Source organism: Borostomias antarcticus (genome assembly GCF_949987555.1).
Source record: "Borostomias antarcticus genome assembly, chromosome: 2".
Classification (NCBI taxonomy): Eukaryota; Metazoa; Chordata; class Actinopteri; order Stomiiformes; family Stomiidae; genus Borostomias; species Borostomias antarcticus.
Genome location: NC_140235.1, coordinates 24,111,786 through 24,119,285, shown reverse-complemented (window position 1 = coordinate 24,119,285; position 7,500 = coordinate 24,111,786).

Here is a 7,500-nt window from a genome sequence, read left to right as displayed (position 1 = left end):
GGGTCAGTTATTCCGCAGCCAGACTCCTGGCTGGCCAGAAACACTGATTGGGCTCTCCCGAGGACCTGGACATAAAGTCACACTGGGGCTCGTCCAATCATCATCTCATCTTTGGGGTACAATCCCTGATTCGACAATCAGAAGGATTTGGCGGTTTCCACAGTCCTGGTTCCTCAGTGTCCAGAGGTCCATCAGATAAGTCAGAAATCCAAGATGGAGGGCAGTTACTAGTTCTAGCTGATGATCTCATTTGCATCTACAGTAGGAGAGTGGAGAGGTTGTTTAAAGGAGAAGTGGAGATCGCTGAACTCTATTACACTGAAAAACACTGAGTGCAGAATCCTAGGAACAGAGTGTGTCTGTGCATGTTTGATTTGATTTGATTTGATTCACTTTACTTATCCCGAAGGAAATTAAAAATGCCAAGCAGCTCATAAAACAGACATAAAACCAACAACACAACATAAAAACAACAATACACATGTAGGAATATACAAAGACGAGGACATACTGTAAACAACATCAGACATGTAGGTTGTTAAAAGCAATGTATGTGTTGTACACCAAGGAATCTCCTGTTAAAAGCCATAGGGGCGAATTCACTAAAGCAAATTGCGCCCGCTAATTGCACCATTACATTGCGCGTCAGTTGCGCCAGCTATGTGCTCCGTTTTAAAAACCTATTCACTAAAGACATTGCGCTAATAATATCCCAGCGCAAACACGCCCATTCGGTGTTTGCGGCTGAGTGCAATTTGCTGCTTATATAGGAAATGACTATAAATACTGCGCATACAGCGCATACAACTCGTATGCATATCATTGGACGATGGCAGACAGAAAAAGAAAGATACGATTTTCAGACAGCGAACTTGAAGGCCTCACGGACGAGGTTCAAAAACATGTCACACAGCTTTCCGCAAAAAATATCACGACTGCAGCAAAAAATCATATTTGGGGTTTAATTTCCCAATCAGTCAATGCCATTTGTGTGTGTAAACGAGGAAGACTGCAAACGGAGGTGGAATGATTTGAAAAGACGAACAAAGGAAAAATTGTCATTTTATGTTATGCAAGTTGCAGCACGATGATCTGGCATACTTTTGGGGGAGTGTATAACATTGCCCCACCGGTACGATCTAGGCATCTTAACGGCTTTTCAGGATTCCAAATGTGCACTCAATCACACCGCGCGTCCTGATGTGAGCCCAGTTGTACGCCGCCTCTCCAACGTTGGAAGGATTACGCACGGGAGTCATCATCCATGGCTGAAGATGATACCTGCCGTCACCTATGATACAAAAAAAAAAGCAAAATATTTTCAAGACCATTCAAATAAAAAAAATATTGTGTAGGCTATGTTTTTATTTATTTATACCTATATCGGCCCCCAGCCGTTCAATGAACAGCTATAGGGAATGCGCAGTTTCGCGTATAGACTATTATACGCACAGTTTCGCGCTATGTAGGCTATTATAAATAAGTAGTATTCATTGGGGGAGCTTGGACTCGCTGGGGACGGGTGGAGAGACCCATAGTCAACTGAGCCTCCCCAGACGCGACTTCATCCTCCAGTTGGCTGAAGAGCTGCGCGCTCTGGTGTCCAAACAGCTACCGCGGTGGTTCTAGTGTTAAATCAAAAAGTGACCTTCTTCTAAATATACTCTCACGAACAACATGCCTGGCATTGCGATGCCGAATTCGCCTCGCAACAATCACTGCTGCCATGATCAGTGGAAAGGCTGGCCATGACACCCCTTGCGCTTAAATACCACCACGTCTCTGAAAACGCAATTAATTTCACTTTAACTGCGTGAGGCAATTTGCGCCGATCTTTGTGAATTGGGCGGGTTTTGCAATAATGTTCATTTGCATAGAAAGGGGAACATTCTCCGCCCATATTACCTAATTTAAATATGAGCTAATAACACCGGCGCAGAGAAACGCAATGACGAACGCAACGCAGTTAACACCGTATTTCACCCTTTGCGAGGGCTTTGTGAATAGCAAACATAATTTTTGACTTATTTGCACAGGCTTTGCGTCAGGAAAAGCTGCGCAATCCTTTAGTGAATTCACCACAGTGTTGTGTTATGGTGGTTCGTGATCAGTCAGTGCAGTCCCTGAGGCCGCGTGCAGGTTGTGTGGAGTTGAAAAGTCTAATGGCTGTTGGGAAGAAGGACTTCCTCAAGCGTTCTGTGGTGCAATGTATGGAAGTGAGTCTGTTACTGTGTGCTATCTGTGTGTGTGTGTGTGTGTGTGTGTGTGTGTGTGTGTGTGTGTGTGTGTGTGTGTGTGCGAGTGCGTGCGTGCGTGCGTGCGTGCATGCGTGCGTCACTGATTATGCCTCCACAGAACTTCTTGTATATTTTTCATTTTTAAATTGCGCAACAAAATAAAGTGAAGTGACGTGTTAATAACTGCATTTCTAGGAACGCTCTTTCATTTCTCTCTCTCACTCTCATGTCTTCTGTTCCCTGACATCAGAGGATCCATCATCTCAAACAGGAATAGAACCCAGCAGTAAGTCTGGTAAGTCTGCTATTCCTCTATGTTCATTTTGAGTAGCAGTCGAGTGGAGAATGATTGGCACCCTTCATAGCTGGGCTATTAATAAGCTTGTCCTCATTAGGAAAGACCATCATGTCTTGACTCACCTCAGCCGCCCCCACCCACCTGTGTGTGTGCTGGACCGACACACTTGGAACAAAACATATAGTATGAGCACACACAGGGGGATGGAGATGAATTTTCAGAATGAATCTCAATGAAGATTGTAATGCACCTTGGTTTCAGAGTGTGTTGGGTGGATAATTGGAGCCTGTGTGTGTAGGTGTGTGTGTGTGTGTGTGTGTGTGTGTGTGTGTGTGTGTGTGTGTGTGTGTGTGTGTGTGTGTGTGTGTGTGTGTGTGCGTGTGTGTGTGTGTGCGTGTGTGCGTGCGTGCGTGTGTGAGCCCATGGAAACCCATAGAGGAATGTCAGAACATGATGTTCCCTTCTGCCTGAGCGAACCTGACACCTCCACCAATGAGAAAACTCTGAGTCACCACCAACACACTGAGAATAGTCACCTAATTGATTGGTATAATACATTTTCACAGAAAAAGTGTGTATGTGAAAGTGTGTCCAATGTGCCAGAGTTCATCTGTGCACATGTGTGTGTGGGATGTGTGTGCACCCAAGTGATCATTAGTATGTTGATGAGCATGTGTGTGTGTGTGTGTGTGTGTGTGTGTGTGTGTGTGTGCGTGTCCAGCCCATTACTCTGTGCTGTGGGATCGGAGGCTGATGACTTTGGGTGCACTTGATTGGCGCCTCCCTGCGAGGTGTCCCTGAGTCCTCTTGAGATGGAAGAGTCTGGAATTCGAATGACAAGGAGCTCATCTGCAGTCATTATCCACCTTCAGAGAAATTGAATATTGTGGAATTTCACCCCTCTACACCTCCGTCTCTCCATCCATCCGCTCCATTCAACACCGCTCATTATATCTTGGTTTTATGCTAATGACGCCATTTCAATCTTCCTCATGCAGCTCTTATATATTACACTATGATCTCATTAGAGCCTGCATCATTTCTTTCTTTCTTTCTTTCTTTCTTTCTTTCTTTCTTTCTTTCTTTCTTTCTTTCTTGCTTTCTTGCTTTCTGTCTTCCTTTCTTTCTTTCTTTCTTTCTTTCTTTTTTTCTTTTTCTTTTTCTTTCTTTCTTTCTTTCTTTCTTTCTTCCTTTCTTTCTCTATCAGAAGGTTGACTGAATGGAGGTGACGCAAGCCCCTTCATCAGAGCTGAGAACAAAAGATGAAATGTGCTCTATTCTTAACTCTTTGGAGATTGAAGTACAGTAGCACCTCGTACGTTCTAATCACTCACTGTGTCCAGGGACCTTTTCATCTTCTCCTGAACCTGTCTTTTATTTCAAAGATGAAAAAACCCTCAACAATGATTATATATCCTGAGGTGTCCAGGACATCTCCTCAACTGTAATATTCTACTGTAGGAGAGGAGATGAGAGGAGAGATTCACGTCATTATTGAATGGAACCTCCCCCTTCCTCTCCTCCCCCTCTCCCTGCGACCCTGTGGTAGGGTGTAGGAGGAACTCCTTTTCCCAGGCTCCTTGGCCCAGATGGCAAATCACTAGTTCTCCGGCCTGCAGGGGACAGATTGTACAGATCATTAATCTTCACAAACCCTCCTAACTCTGGACATAGTTACTGATCTGAAAAAGGCCTTGGACACCCCACCACCATCACCTCCACACCGCCACCACCACCACCATCACCTCCACACCACCACCACCACTACCATGACCACCATCACCACTACCAAAACCATCACCTCCATCACCACCATCATCACCATCAACAGCATCATCTCCACCACCACCACCACCACCACCATTACCACCACTACCATTACCACCATCACCACCATAACTACCAACACCACTACCACCACTATCATCACCACCATCATCACCACCACTACCACTACCATGACCACCATCACCCCCACCACCACTACCATGACCACCATCACCCCCACCACCACTACCATGACCACCATCACCACTACCACCACCATCACCTCCATCACCTCACCACCACCATCACCACCACTACCACTACCACCACCACCTCTACCATTACCACCACTACCATTACCACCATCACCACCATAACTACCAACACCACCATCACCTCCACCACCACCACCTTCACCACCATCATCACCATCAACACCATCACCACCATCACCACCACCACCATTACCACCACTACCATCACCACCATCACCAAAATAGCTACCAACACCACTACCACCACCATCACCAGTATCACCACCACCACCATCACCACTACCGCCATCATCACCACCACCATCATCACCATCACCACCATCACCATCACCATCACTACCACCACCTCCATCACCACTACCATCACAATCACCACCACCACCACCACCACTACCACCACCATCACCATCATCATCCCCACTACCATCACCACAACCACCACCACCATCATCACTACTACCACCACCACCACCACCACCACCACCACCACCACCACCACCACCACCACCACCACCACCACCACCACCACCACCACCACCACCACCACCACCACCACCACCACCACCACCACCACCACCACCACCACCACCACCACCACCACCACCACCACCACCACCACCACCACGGGGCGTCTGTAGCTCAGTTGGTAGAGCGGGTCGTTCAGTGATCGGAAAGTCAGTGGTTCGAATCCCAGCTCCGACTGTCCACATCGAAGTGTCCTTGAGCAAGACACCTAACCCCAAATTGCTCCCAATGAGCAGGTTAGCACCTTGCATGGCAGCTACAGCCATTGGTGTGTGTGAATGTGTGTGTGAATGGGTGAATGAGAGGCCATTGCAAAGCGCTTTGAGTGCCGCTAAGGTGGAAAAGCGCTATATAAGTGAAGTCAATTTACCATTTACTTTTCTTCCACTTCCAGATAGGAACAGGACTGCCCACCACCAGGTAGGCAGCAGATTTGTTTTGGGAATCTCCAGTTCCAAATGTCAAGGAGAAATGAGTGAGAGAGAGGGATGGAGGAAGAAATAAGAGAGGAGCTGGGGAGGGAGGGGGGAAGGTGGAGGTAGGAAGGGAGGAGATGGGAAGGGAGGGGGGAGGTGGGGGGAGAGGGGATGGGGACCGAGGGGGGAGGTGGATGGAGGGAGGAAGGGAGGGAGGGAGGAGAAGGAGGGAGGGGGGGATGGGGTGAAAGGAGGGAGGAGATGGGGATGGAGGGGGGATTCTCACAGGAAGTCATGGTCTGGTTTTGCCAGCGCAACACTGTCACGGTGACTATGGCCACCACTAATGGGTGGGTGATCCAGCTCATGCAGCACTCACTGGAAATGATGCATTTAGTTACAATGACCCAGTCCTCTGCCTCCTCAAAGCCCCCACGAGACTGATGAATCAACCCTCTATAATCTCCTCCTCTCCTCTTTACTTTTCTTCACTCTTATCTTCCCCTCTCCTCTTCTTCCCTCCTCCTCCCTTCCTGTCTTCTCTACTCCTCTGCTCTCCCCTCCCCCCATCTCCTCTCTTCTCCTCATCTTGTGTATAAGTGAGAGAGAGAGAACTGTGAATCCCATCAGACGGTGTGAGGGAGAGGTGCGCTCCCCCTGAGATTCAACAGTCTTCTACTCCACTTCACCTCCACCGCCTCTCATGAGCCTACACGTCACTTGACCCTGACCCTTGACCCTGACCCTTGACCCCATGCACACACACACACACACCTCGACCTCCAACCTTTAAATCATTAGGGCCTCAACAACCAACCCATCTCCAGTTACTTCCATTGAGCACTCTCCCTCTCGTTATCCTTCCCTCTCTCTCTCTACCCCCTCTTCCTCTCTCTCTGTCTCTCTACCCCCTCTTCCTCTCTCTCCCTCTCTCTAGCCCCTCTTCCTCTCTCTCTCCCTCTCTCCATCCCCCTCTTCCTCTCTCCTCTCTCTCTACACCCTCTTCCTCCGTCTCCCTCTCTCTCCATCCCCCGTCTTCCTTTCTCCCCTCTTCCTCTCTCTCTCTCTCTCTCTTTCCTGCTCAATACAGTATCTCTCACACCAGAACAATTTTCTTTGCTCCTTCCTTCATGTTACATCCCAGGTGTGTATGTGTGTGTGTGTGTGTGTGTGTGTGTGTGTGTGTGCATGCGTGCGTGTGTCTTCCCTGCTTTTATTTTCATTTTACTATTTTACTATTTTATGTGAACACAATTTCCCTGTGGTAAAGCACTTTGAGCTGAATTTCCTGTATGAAAGGTGCTATTCAAATAAAGTTTTACTTATATTGACCAAAGGGGAACCACATGTACGGAGGTGCAGAGGCATCATGTTCTGGAGAGAGATGAGGAATGTCTGGCCATGTCTCTTGGCTGCTCCAGACGACAGCATGGCAGGCAGGCTCTGCTCTCTGTGGTCAGTTCCGCTCTACGTGAGGAAGAGTTACACCTCAGGGTCCGGCAGTCCCCGAACGATTGAATGGGGAAACAGTTTAAGTGAATTATTGGTGTCTCACTGAACTCTTTAATCTGGGCTCCGGGATGTTGTGGGTGATTCTCAGACCAGAACTGCTTCTGATTAAGATGATTTGTTGGTGGAAATGCAAAGCGGACGTTTGAGCCATAACATCCACGGGGATCTAACTCTGGTAACAATGAATGCCCACAAAGTAGTAGGAGTTTGTTTTGCCCATACGTTTGTAATCATATTATAGACCCTGTAAAGGAAGGTTGCTGCTGGATCTCAACATCATCGCAGAAACCGAATCAGCTTCTCTGTTAACTTGTTTTGCCGTTGGACAGGAGGAAGAGGAGGGAACGAGAAGGGAACTCTACGGCAACGAAACTCGGGCCCCGTGTCCGTTTGCGGCCTCGACGGTCACGTGACCACTCCGACCGCAGCGGAATTCCGACCTTCACCGCCCCGCCGATGTTTACCGGTTG